The sequence below is a fragment of the Labeo rohita genome, chromosome 19 (genome assembly GCF_022985175.1).
Source record: "Labeo rohita strain BAU-BD-2019 chromosome 19, IGBB_LRoh.1.0, whole genome shotgun sequence".
In the NCBI taxonomy this organism is placed as follows: Eukaryota; Metazoa; Chordata; class Actinopteri; order Cypriniformes; family Cyprinidae; genus Labeo; species Labeo rohita.
Window position 1 is genome coordinate 11,262,353 of NC_066887.1, and position 14,098 is coordinate 11,276,450.

The following is a 14,098-nucleotide window of genomic DNA, read 5'->3' on the forward strand; positions in this document are numbered from 1 at the left end:
ATTGTGTGGGAATGTTTGCCACAATTGAATAAAGTTTTATCGAACTTATTTTTGAGTGAAGCACATGGCACGCCTCATATTTTCCTAATTTCTCTCATTTTAAGTCCACATAATCAAAATGTAAAGGCTGAAGGGTTCAAAACACGCTGACAGATGAAGCTGACAAGTTAACACATCAAGTCAAAGTGTTAGGCTGTAAATTTAACACTCCTTAAAGCTAAAACACTAAGCTGTGTTAGAATACAAACAGTGACACATACATCATACATTCTCCAGATGAACATGAATTTTATGATTAAAAACACTTTAGTTAATTTATTACTAAACAGGTCAATATTTAAACAAGAATGTGTGTTCAGCAGGACCATTTGGCCCAACTTTGGCATTAATAGATGATTTATTTCATACTCAATCCACAGACTTCAGAGCACTTGAATGTTATCTAACAGCAAATAATAAAATGTCAAGCTATTTTCATCTTCATTGTGACTGAAGACAGAAAGAAACTATGTCAGGAGGCTTGAATTACACTTGACCACTGATAACCTCTGAAAGGCACATGAAGGGTTTGTAATCTCAACCTCATATCCATCTGAGCATGCTGGAAATGGCACTGTGGGAAATGTCTGTTTATTATTCAGCTGCTATTAAATAAAAATGAGCATAACCATTCTTTCAAAAAACACAGCAGAGGAAGATAATAAAGAGAAAAGTCTTTTATGTAATTTTACATGATTTTACAACTATATCCTATATATGCTAATCAGTGTATTAAATGAATAAATGAAGACTTGCACATCCATTTCCCATGATTCTCTTGTGTAAATAACAGAGATGCTCACTCTCGCCATTCATTTTTAGTAATTCTGCAGGGTAATTTAATCAACTCATTAATTCTCATTAATGTCCTTGCCAACAGCACATAAGAGCTCAACTGCAAAATGTAGATGAGAGACTCTTACTGTGCTTTTATGTGCAATATGCACATATGTATATTGATTTATGTTCATTTCTGTTAATATTTGGAATGAAATCTCCCTTTTTGTTTCCTTCTGAATTCTAAATAATGCATTTGCATGACAATCAGGCTTTATTACATTTTTATTTATTATTAGGTAACACATTTACATGACACCTACATAATTGTAATATCACCAAATTGTTATATTAATTGAATCCTAAATGTGCATGTAAAAACGGTTTATAAGAAAAGCAGTGACTAGTTTAATCCAGCTTTAAGCCAGCTATGAGGAAAACACACATAAAAAGTCAAAGAAAGAAATGAGTTTGAAAATGGGCTAGACTTGAGGGACAACTCTGAGTGATATGTGGATGTTTTGCTGTAATACTAGACACTGAGCCATATTTACAAAGCAGAACAGGGGCAGTATAGTCATAACGATGAACATCCTTATATGTAGAGACAGGAGCTTGAGGCCTTCGTAAAGTGTGTGAGAGTATCTGAGGCTAACACAGCTGGCTAAAAACCAACACAAACCCAGATCAAATGTCAAATGTGATATGATGCGAAGCAAAAAAAAATCTTCCCTGTGCCACAGCAGCTTAAAAATGCAATACCTTTCAGTTTATAGTTCCTGTTAATAGAAGAGAGGAACATTTACTTAGTGGCTGTCAAATGTAACTTGTTTGGGGAGGGGTATGGTATAATCACATATTTTGCTGTCATACTTCTAAGGAAACCAATACTTTCCTCAACCTCACGCTGTTCCTATGTCTTCAGTGGAAGTCCAAATAAGGAATGTTCTGGAAAATGTTTTTGTACTTTTTACAGGTGGCGATTTCATGTGAATTCATACTTTGATTTGTCTACAAACAGTTTTCTGATACCAACTAAGCATGAAGACCCCATTATACTTCAAGCAAAATCAAAGTACCCTGGCGGTACGACACTTCAAACAAATCAGGTCAAATCGAAGTTCATTTTGGGAGTCAAAACAGCTTGCCAAAACCAATCTCCAAAAAAACCAACCTTTCTGTTTTACTCACTGCTGTGCTTTTGCTGTGTGTTTATTTTGTTATTGAGAGGAAAACATGCAGAACATATTTATATATTCATCTAAACGCTACCCTCAGCATACTGCTGCCAAGGCATTTCCAACTTATTTTTACCACTAAACAAAGAAGAAAAATAACTTTGCTGAGACTATATGAAGATCTACCCCTAACCTACCCTTAATCGTAGGCCTCAGTGGGGTCCAGTGTTGGGGAAAGTTACTTTTAAAAGTAATGCATTACAATATTCAGTTACTTCCTAAAAAAGTAACTAATTACGTTACTTAGTTACTTTTTATGGAAAGTAATGTGTTACTTTTTAAATCTGGGCAGGGCTTGCTTGTTTGTTTTTAATATAAAAAGTTCTATTTTTGGCAAATGTAAAAGCCTTTTCACACCAAAAGCCTCAGGCTTTGAGAAAAGTACATTCACGTTTATACAGTAGACCGCCGAAGAAAAAAATGTCACCTCTTCAGCAATAAAAAAGGAAAACAAATGTTAGATTTTCTTGAGTAATTTTTGCTTATTAGTATGGTTGAATTGGATCATCGAAGGACGGCAGACATCGGTTAATAAATGGGATTAAATGCATAAAGGATATTTGTATTATTTAACATATTTAATTATTGCAGGTTTCTGTTATATTCGGAGTTGAATTTCACTGTTTTTATTCATTTTGAGGAATATTGAATCAGTTTTTTGTGAGTGAGATGAATTAATTCATGTTCACATTTATTGTAGAACTAACATCTTTCTCCCGATTTCTCTCAACATGGGGACAGGAGAGCTTTTAATCAATAAACGGGGGGAAAAGTAACTGGCGATGTCGATTATTTTGGATATATATTAGGTACAGTACACGCCAAATGTTCTCAAAAAAACGAACTAATACTGTAAAATATACATGAGAGTCAGTTGGTGCTACATTACTATAATAGTAAAGGTTAAAATTAACTGATTTGTATACAAACGCGTAAATTACACTCAAGTTTTTATAATATTAAAGTTAAAATTGCATAATTCTATTTTTACTCCAAATTGTTTTTTGAAATATAAAAATTTAAATGGTGGCTGTTATAAAAACATGAATTTATTCAAACATAAACACTGAAGAACAGTAAAAAATTATAATGAATATGTTTTGCGTGTATTTAGCAAAATGCTCCCCATAGAGTTCATTTTTCTAGCTGATTAACTAGCTGACTAACAAGTAAATGCGACGCTATGTGACATATGTTTATGTTTATAAGATGTGATATTGACATCTTTCTGTGGTTGAAACATTGATAGAGCAATTCCTGGCAAGTTGTACTCTTTCTTTTAACAAACCTTCAGATGTTTATTCATGTTTATTTTGTGCTGAAACCACTTTTAAAGTGGAGGAGATGATCAGTTCACGCTGCCGCTTCTCTTAACTGAGACGGTACAGTGATGTGTCACTCCACTTTAAACAGTGCCAAAAGGTCATTTAATGTTTGAATATTGTAATAAAATGGACAAAATTTGAAATCTGACACTTTGTTTCTTATCAAAAAGCACAAAGCTTATTGCGATTTATATTTAAGATTTATGATTTAAGAATCAATACTGTTTCATTAGAATGAGAATCAATTACAATCGAGAAATCATTATTTTTACCCAGCTCTAGTATCATAAATGCAGTCTTTTTTGTAAATATATGTATTTTTCTGCTACATTCCGCCTTCTAAAGCGATCTGACAGTTTTGTGTGAGAATATGCCTAAATACAAGACATTATTTTCTGAAAATCATTGACCTGGTTGACATCAAACCTGCCAAAACCAGTCAATGTGTGGAAATGAGTAGCTTGGACATTTTACAAAATATCGTGTTTTGTATTCTAAGGTAGAAAGAAAATAAAATGGGTTTGGAATGACACAAAGGTGAGTAAATGATTTTCATTTTTAGGTTAACTATCCCTTTAAGCAACTGCACTCCAAGGAACAGCTGTCCTAAAATAACATTTTTTTTTTTTTTATCTTTGCATATTTCTAAGTTCAACAGTAAATGTGGATTGTCACTGAGGGGCTATGCCAGTCCCCTACATTTGTTAAGCCACTGAACTAAGTTTCTTAACTTGGTCTCTGTTTATTCAGACAGCGCTGACCAGTGCCACACAAATAAGATATGGCTTGAGCTGAAAGCACTGCTTTTAGTTTTGGAGAAAACGAAATGAACTGAATTAATAAAGCCGTCAGTTACCCATGCTGACACGTCATTGAACGCAGACACGTGCAGGTGAATCTCTTGAATGATTCAGCAATTCAGCCACAGATCATTGTGAATGTGTGCATGTGTGTGTGCAAGATGTATGAGAAAGACAAGAACAGAGATGAAGAAAGACATTTGCCTCTTCATTTCTGTCTCTCCTGCACTCTGCCAACTGGACATAACTAGAACACTGCTAAAAAAAGATGCCAACATTTTCACTTGTGCCAGGCATATGCAGATGAAACCGTTTTTTGTTTTGAGGACTGAAAAGACATTTTAAATTAAAGATGACACATCATTTTCGGCTTCAAAGCATCTAAGTAAGAAAGAAAACACACTCTTGCCGCACAACCTTTACAGACTGAAGATTAAACTATGTCCTAAAAATACAACCAAAAAATTAAGATGATGAAAAAAATATGACAAACAGAGGTTTGATGTGGTGCATTTAGGTCACGCAAAAAGCCAAATCCTGAATTAGTGGTGCTCGCTAAAGCAAATATCATAAATTCTACATAATATAGACTATGCTATGGACAGAAATCATACTTTGAATTTTGCAAATTGTTGAATAATATTATAATATTTTATATGATTTATGCTTTTTACTTGGCAGACAATAAAATAAGTAAATAAATCTAATCGATTAACATTGAGGGAAAACTCCAGAGTAATTTTCCAATCTAGTCTGCTTTTACTTGGGCATTTTTAGTTACAAGTTGTAAAAATGCAGTTTGCTTGCTTTTAAAATCAGTTGTAGTTTATGAGGGTACTTTCCTGTTATCTGCATTGCTTCTGGGTTTGACAGGAGGGCGTTGACTTCATCCCTGCTAAAGCACAGCTGTATGTCAGGACAGACCCCGAGGAGGACAGCACCCTTTAAAAGGCATAAGGATTTGGCTATTCAAAGCAGATTACAAGTCACAGCTGACAAAATCTAAAAAACAGCCATCATCTGAGGGAGAATATGTCATACGTGACAACATCCAAGGACCTCAATTCTATCAGCCAATGACATTCCAGAAAGAACCCACCACAGCCAATCAGATTTCAGCACACCTTCTAACTGCTATGCAAACAGAAAAGGAAAAACAACAACATTGAGGTCATCAGCTTATGTTTAAAGGATAAACCACCATAATACTAATCACAGGGCTGAGAGACTGTGATTTTGTCACTATGCAATAACTGTCTACAAAAAGGATGGACGATGGGTGTCCTCGGTGTGGTCAAATTCAAATAGACTGTTAATCAGGAGGGATTATGGTATAGCACCCCCACTGATGAGAGCTAAAACCACATGTCATCTGTTCAGAAAGAGACAGTGAGTGAACAAGAGAAAGATTCCCCAAACAAAATGCCAAGTCATTCACTTTAGCTAGCCTTTCTCCAGAAATTGTACAAAAAACAATGTCTGTTCCAAAACCTAGTCAACCACCTACTTAACTAGCATTTTAAGGCACTATCAAAATCTAAACAATATTATGCCAACTTTAAAATAACAAATTTGGACAAATTGAAGGCAGCAACACATGTATCATTTGCAACCTGATCTCATGAAGAAAACGTACCTATGGGAACTTTTTCGTAAGACGCAAAACATGTACCACCATGTACGGTTCGTGACATATTCAATGTAAAATGGCCACTGAGTGGCGATAAAAGAGTGATTTTTTGAACATACGTATGGTATGCTTTATGTGACGTTTTGTACGTGTCAGCGCTGTTTTGACTTGAAATGTCCCTTGAGTGGCACTATAACTATGACGTGGCACTATGACGTTTTAAAAAAAAATACTGTCTGCACTACACCTAAACCTACCCGACAGTATGAACAAAAGTGAATGTAGTAGTAGTAGTATTACATTAATTCTACTAAACAATAGTAACATATGTCTTCAAATTAAACTGTACTTTTATTTTGACAGGTTGCCGTGAATACCTTTACATTTCTGTGTGTATATGATATGACGATAGTTTCTCTCAAAAGAAACAGTAAAATGCTCATGAAGAAACTTCAAAGCAGTTCCGGAAATGTTGCTTATGTATTAATGTCCTCATTTGGCAAGATGGCAGACACTGAAATCATGCGAGCGTCACGCGTACTTCAGTCAGTGTGTAGTAAACGAAACCTCGTGTCTGCACCATTCACACACACACGGAGACACGCAGAACATGAACGATTCATATTTAAATAGTCTTTTTGCTAAATATTTAGAGATATTAGTCCATATCATGATTTGATTTAAGTGTAATGAGCTACTTTTGAGTAATTCATCCAAACTTTGACAAATTCCGTGACATTCCACGTCATACAGTAAATTCCGTTTTTATGACTGGATTCCATGATTCCGTCCGCGTTTTCCGCATTGTGGAAATCATAGGGTCCTACAACTGTATGTAAAATATATTTAATAATCAAAAATATTGAAAATAGTTCTAATTAATCAAATAAAATACATAATTTTGTTCTTAATTTTGTATGTGCTGCATATTACGCAATAGGGGTCAACCGCTTATCGTTAGGTACGGTCGTTAGTTCCATAAAACTCTATTGGTAATGACAGAACTTGCAACCATAGTTGCTTTTGGGAAAGTCACCCCTGGCCGTCAATTCTGTGATGATATTTAGCATTTTTATGGTTATCGGTATCGCTCATTTTCAATACCGATTTGCCGCTAAAATAATTTAAATAATTTAAAAGCATTTACAGGGGTCATCGGATGCAAAGTTTACTTTTTCATGTTGTCTGAACATTAACGTGTGTTGGCAGTGTATGTACAAATCTACCCTATAATGATAAAAATCCATGCAATGGTCTTTCATTAATCTGTAAAAATAATATTCCCTTTTTCAAATCGAGCCATTCTCAGATGCCTGTCGGTGTGGCGTCACACCTCCATTATTTCGATGCCGGAACAGGGATGTAAGTTAGACAAGAATATCTCTGAGCGATTGAGGTGTTGTGTTGCTGGAAGTAATAATGAACATAGTGGTGGTCATTTACTCCCGACATCTGAGCTCCTAAAGATGCAGTGGATTACATTCGTTTGTGAAGTGAATGCAGCTCCCGATCTACATATATCCGTTTATGTTCCCGGGAATCATTCGTAATCCAGCTTCACTTACAGCAGAAGTGAGTTTAAGGGTTTTTTTATGAATCTTTACGATCGCCTTTCCTAATAACATGCTAGTTGGCAAGTTTAGCGACTAAACACGGCTAAATGCGGCTAAAGCAAACAGGCTCGCCACTCCACAGAGAGAAGAGAGGGGCGGGGCGAGCAGAGCTCATTAACATTTAAAGGAACAATCCCTCAGAATGGGTTGATTTTTGCAGAGCTCATTTTGGCAAGGTAAAAAGGTTGTTTTACACAACCATTGAGAATTTTTAACCAAAGTATATTATAGACTTTTCATTAAGACCCTAAAGAATCATATCAACTTGTGGAAAATGGGCATCTGATGACCCCTTTAAAGAAAGTTTTTGTCAGAGCTCTTGTTATTCTTAATTTTGACATTCAATTTAATTTTTACATCAGACATACATATTAGTTTAAAATATCGGTTAAGGGTCTAATTGATCGGTAATAATCGGTATTGGCATCAGCCCTGAAAAGCACATTTCTTATACTTCAGAAAGTTATATAAAAAAAGTCAACATTTTAGGTCAATGCAGATAGACTGGGCATGTGATTTTACAAATGTAAGACGTTATCGTATTATATATTGTATTATTTCAAATCTCATTTGTATTCAATATCATGCAGCAAATAGCTCAGAAAGCAGCAGCCTATGTAGGCGGTTTACTAGATTTTGGAACAGAGCTAAACTACCCAATCTGTCTGAAACTGAAAATTTCTGAACATAAATCAATGATAAAAAATATGAAAATAACAATGCTGAACATCATTTATAAACCTATAGCACCCTTAAAGAAATTCAAATGCTGTGTCAACCACTTGATGTATGCAGTTTCATCATCATCACATATACTTGTTAACATTAAAGAAGCTTTCAGTCATTATATATTTACTGAGAGTGCGGTTTGATTGTTACTCGATGAGTGTTAGCTGACAACAAAGAGCATGTCAGTGGAGACTGATTCTATAGTAACACTGACGCTCAGCCGGCCTCATGCTGACCGCGCTGATTTGATTTAGCTTTCTTTACGGCCGTGACGCGAGCCGAAACCTCTCACTGCCCCCTATCATAAGCAGACAGTGACAGCAGATAAAACCCAGACCTCTTCCATCCTACTTTCTCCACCTACTAAAAAGATCCCCAGATCTCTCTTTCATCAACAACTCTTTTCTACCTCCTCTCTTTCTTAAAATACCCCTCCACAGGCCCTAGGGGTCAGATTGTGAGACTGGGATTTGTCTGTACAAGATCACTGGAAAGAAAGAGACTTTCAAACAGACATGAACCTCATAAGCTCGATTATATCCCTGTCAGAGATCCTGACCTCAAAGACTTGCAGCTCAATAAAAATCAAGATACATCTCCACAAAGACAAACGAAAGCACGCTGATGACACACTGATGACCACCAAGAGAGGAAAATTCGATGATTACCAGCTGTGAAAACGTAAACTACTAAATCCTAAAGAAAAACACTACTAAACATTGCTGTAAACAGCTTAACAGCAACTCACAAAGCAGATGTGTTCATAGCCTTTCCAGAGAGCTAAGATTGGATGTTTCTGAAGAGCCTCCAGTAAAGCGTCCTCATCTTACTGAACGCCTGCCAAGTTTCACTGAGCTTCTCCTTATCCAGCGAAATTCACGAATGAGAAATAACATGCACTGCTGAAAACACAAACTTTACCCTCAAGTACACTCAAAATCCAAACATCCCATTTTTCATGATAGAGTATAAATAAATCCAAGTAAAAACATCAGAAACGATTATTCCCACTGTTGAAAGTTTAGATAGGAATCAAGGACTGTCTGGATTGCCATAATGGCTTATTGTTTTAAATAATAAGCCATAAATGTACTGTATTCAAATACTCAAATTATTGCAACCCACCGGCTCAGCAGACTGAGATAAAACTGATTAACCACTGAATCTTTGCTTAGAAATGTCCAACAGAGAACAGTTAGGAGAATGTGATCTAATATGCACTACGTGACATTTTTGAGAGGCTGAGATTTGAAGAGATAAGAGTGAGTAAAAAGGGCTGGGAGCTGGAGTGTTAGGGAAGAGGAAGGTAGGTTTATTGAGTGAAAAAAAAAAAAAAAAAACTTCAGAGAAGAAATTCTGAGAAATGCTCATTTGTCACTGCTTTGGCAGCTCTAGGCTCTAGCATCCCCTCCTCCAATAGAGCATAACCGTGACCACCCACTTTTTCAGTGGTCTTGGTTGCGTAAGCATTTTTTTCATTCATTTTCTCGGGAGGAATTTCAATAAAATCTTCATTAAAGAGTTCTAAGTTTTCAGTCAAAACAACCAGCACCAAGATAAATCACAACAGTATAAACTTTGATCCAAAGCTGGAAACTGGTATCAAGATGAAGATACAAAACCAAACCATGAAAGCATTGCAAATTATAGTAGGCTAATAAATATTTTATGTTTATTGCACCATATTCAGATATATACAAAACCCCTACCTCAAATCACTCTCATGCTGCTTCCAGTAAAGAAAGTAACCTCAAAGAGAAAGATTTCACCTTCTGGAAGTGAGCATATGGTACTGTGTCATCCATATGAGCTCATGAAATATTGACCTGACAGCTGCCAAATTATACCACAGCAGGTTCAAACAGAAATCAGTCTGGTTTTCTGATGGCAGTTTATATATTTCATGACACAATCTGTTTTAATCACACCCGCACAAGCCAACAAAGTGCAGCTACTGTACCAGCTGTGACAAGATTCGTTTCCGCGAATCAGTTCTTTCGAACCAGTTCGTTTCAAAGAATCGGTTATAAAAGAACCTAATGTTCAAATGAATCCATATGGAAACATAGTGCTGCCAATTACGTTGTTTTATTACGCTTTATTAATAATAATGTTTATTATGATTTTATGTGTACCAGTTTAGTTTAATTCAGCGGAGTAGAACCTAAAAATTGAATTTACATTAAACAACAACAATTAATCTACATCTAGCAAAACATACAAATACAGCTCTGAATACTGTTGAAAACTTTCATACAAACAATTAAATGCTAAATTGCTCATATTCCAGTAAAGCTCGAATCGGACTGAATTGTTTTTTTTAACCGATTCATTAAAAAGATTCGACTCAAAAGAATGATTCGCTGGAGAAGCGGATAGAAGTCCGATTCAGTTTAGTACAGAAAGGATTATAGAGAGTTTATAATATGAAAATGCTTTCAGACAAAAGAATAAAACACTGACCAGCTTCTGAAACATTAGTTATGTGATTCTCGAACGGTGCTTTACAAACGTATAATCACATATCGTATATTTATCAAAACTAAATCTGAAATGAGCAAATACATCTTGAACTCGGATGCAGAGGTAAAAAAGACAGTTATTAATCAGTTCACAATGGATCAAAACAATGACAACTGGTCACCAATTACAACTACCCCTTAAAATTGTCATTTTTGAAAAAAGCCTCTTGCAAACCCACGTTGCAAAACAGCATGTCGCCACAGTGAGCTGTAATATCAATATTTAAACACGTTGTAGTGTCAAATATAGTCCGTACTCACCGCTCGACAGAAAACTTATTCCCAGTGAATGTTATTTACTCGAGTTGGGCACTTCCATCCGTGCGAACGAAATATCACTTCTCCTTTCTGCGGCTCGAGTGCTGATTTGTGCTGCATAAAACTCACAATCACAACAAAACGTGTTGAATGACAGCACCACAGACTTTGCCGACTGGAACCATCCAGCACGACAGCAACGGATCAAAAATCATATGTAGTACACTCGTAGAGATTTGTAGCGCTCCCTCACAGCCGCCACGGACCAATCAGCAGGCAGCGCTGTGGAAGTGGGCGGGGCCTGCCCGTTTTGTCACTGACATATTCACCCTTGACTGATTTGAGGCTTGTCTAAAAACACATTGTAGTGTGCCACATCAGGGGCTGGCATTAATGGAGTATGTGCTCAGCTGTCAGAGTGAATCTTAAGATGCTTAAACTATGTGTCTGTAGGAGTTTTGCATATTTAAAATAGCTTAGTGCCTGTAGGCTACATGAAACCTGCTCACTATAGAAAATAGTACAGGGTGCCTTACTGCTGACCAATGTAAATGCTGGAATACTGTCTTGAACACAGTGGTGGGTATCAGTGTTAAGCTGACACTGGGTTCATTAAATGGGCTGTGATTATGAATGATTATGCCTGTAATGACTGTACTGATTATAACTGCATAGGTGCATAAATAATATTTTTTTAAATAATAAAAAAAAAACATATCTTACAACAATTTCAAGAACAGTTACAGGAAAATACAAAAAAATAAAATAAAATAAAATAAATAAATAAATAAATAAAGTCACATATACATAAGGATGGCACCTAATTACCAGAGTTTGTACCAGAGTTGTAGTATTTTTTCTACCAGTCAAACGTTTTTTAATGTTTTTTAAATAAGTCTCTTCTGCTCACAAAGCCTGCTTTTATTTAATCCAAAGAACAGCAAAAACAGTACAAGTTTGAAATATTTTTACTATTTAAAATAACTTTTTCCTATTTGAATATATTTTAAAATGTAATTTATTCCTGTGATTTCAAAGCTGAATTTTTAGCATCATTACTCCAGTCACATGATCCTTGAGAAATCATTCTAATATTCTGATTTGCTGCTCAAATTATTATTATTATTATTATTATTATTATTATTATGTTGAAAACAGCTGAGTAGATTTTTTCCAGGTTTCTTTGATGAATAGAAAATTCAGAAGAACAGCATTTATCTGAAATAAACATGTTTTGTATTATTATAAATGTCTTTATCATCACTTTTGGTCAATTTAAAGCATCCTTGCTAAGTAAAAGTATTATTTTTTACAATTTCTGAAAATGTATATTTGATCATAGAAATAAATTACATTTTAAAATATATTAAAATAGAAAACAGCTATTTTGAATAGTAAAATATTTCACAGTATTACTGCTTTTGCTGTATTTTGGATCAAATAAAAGCAGGCTTGGTGAGCAGAAGAGACTTCTTTAAAAAAACATTAAAACACTTACTGTTCAAAAACTTTTGACTGGTAGAGTACAGTATAAGAAAATCATTTTGTTGTAGCTGTTCTTGAGTCTAGTTCAATTTTAAAATGGGAAAGCATGGTATAAATTTGAAAAAATATGAAATAAAGTTATTATGGAGTAAAAAAAAATGACATTATACTCCAGGGGTGGTACATTACTAACACAGAAAGTATCTGTAACAGCATTTTGGGGTCTTCAGCATTGTATTCAACACTGCTGTCTCAGAAATAAATTACATTTTATCATTTACTCAAATGGAGAACAGTTTTTTTCAATTGTAATATTATTTCACAATTTTACTGTTTTTAATGTATTTTTTAATCAAATAAATGCAGCCTTGGTGAGCATAAATGTATTATTTTACATTAAATATTAAATAATATGAAACTTAATCCAAACATTAAGTCTTAATTATGCCAATATTTTTATGTTACAAATGCAGTTACCAGAAGTTTAGGTAGGCACTGTCTTACATAACCTCCAACAATCATTTACTATTCTTGACATTCATGTCAACATCAGTAAATTAAATTTCAATGACTTTCTGTACACAGACAAGCAAGTTTATTTGAATTGGAATGGACTACACTGTGTGTCAGTGTATTAGTATGTTATTTTTATATAATGTGGGCAGATAAGAGATCAATTAGAAGGATTAATTATGCATGAAATTTCTCTCTCTCTTTTATCTTTATATCTGCAAAACACCCAGTCTTTGCTGTAGGTGAAAGAAATGTGCCTTGCAGGCACTGCACTTTAGAGCAGAATCAGCATGACCACATTAAAGTTTGAGCACCTGATTTAGGTACTGTTACTATGAAAGCCACTTTACATCATGTCTCGTTCTTTAAGTCCCAGTCTTCCCGCTGAGCTCATTGTGGTTAAACCTGACCTTGGTAGAACATCGCTCTCGTATGGTGGGGTGCGGTGCGATGTGTTGTATAATAGTCGGGGAGGCTGAGTGCATCCAGACAGGCTTGGACAGTGTAGCACAGACACCTCCACATGCATCCTCTCTCTCAGCTGCTGCTCGCCTCATCCTGTAATTATGGCTGTCATCAGCAGCCCCCGACGAGAGGCTATATTTACTGGAACCCTGTACAAACAGTTCTCAGGCTTACAGGAGCCTGGTACAAAAGGAAAAGCTCTCTTCATTGACTTGCAACTGGTCTTAAACAGGTGAAATATGAATGAAAACAGAAGGATAATGAGCTGAATCAACATGCACTACACTCAAATGAAAAATAAAACTTATTCATATTAATCGCTGCCATTTATGGTGGCTGAACATGCACTTAAACATAATCCACTCATTCTGTCTAGGTATTTAATGCTGTCATGTCCTCTGTTGTAAATATGCAGACTGAGCAAGAATCATTCACACACGTTTGTACAGCTCTGTTCAGCAAACATCTCATTGCAGGCATCTGCGATCACTTCTATTGAGAGACAAACAGAAATAGGCTACAACATGCCACTGGGGTCAAGAGGTTACGAAAAGCAGCCCAACAAGCGCAGCTGAGGATCAGTATGTGTGAAGCTGTCGATAGAATGATCACTTTAGCAATACAGAAATATTCTACCAGCTTAGTAAATGACTATTTAAAGGGTTAGTTCACCCAAAAATCATATTCAGAACACAAATTAAGAT

At 35.4% G+C, this 14,098-nt stretch overlaps 1 protein-coding gene across 4 annotated transcripts in view; it reads right to left on the reverse strand.

Annotated features, from left to right (window-relative positions):
* Positions 1-14,098, reverse strand: part of ripor2 (RHO family interacting cell polarization regulator 2) — an 85,614-nt gene that overhangs the window by 38,978 nt on the left and 32,538 nt on the right. Inside the window, exon 1 of one of the 4 annotated variants that reach the window (XM_051136399.1) lies at positions 10,935-11,152. The exons of the other annotated variants lie outside the window; for them this stretch is intronic. The gene's annotated coding sequence lies outside the window, so the exon portion shown is untranslated. Of the gene's footprint in view, positions 1-10,934; positions 11,153-14,098 lie in introns of those variants that run through there. 4 annotated transcript variants of the gene reach the window in all.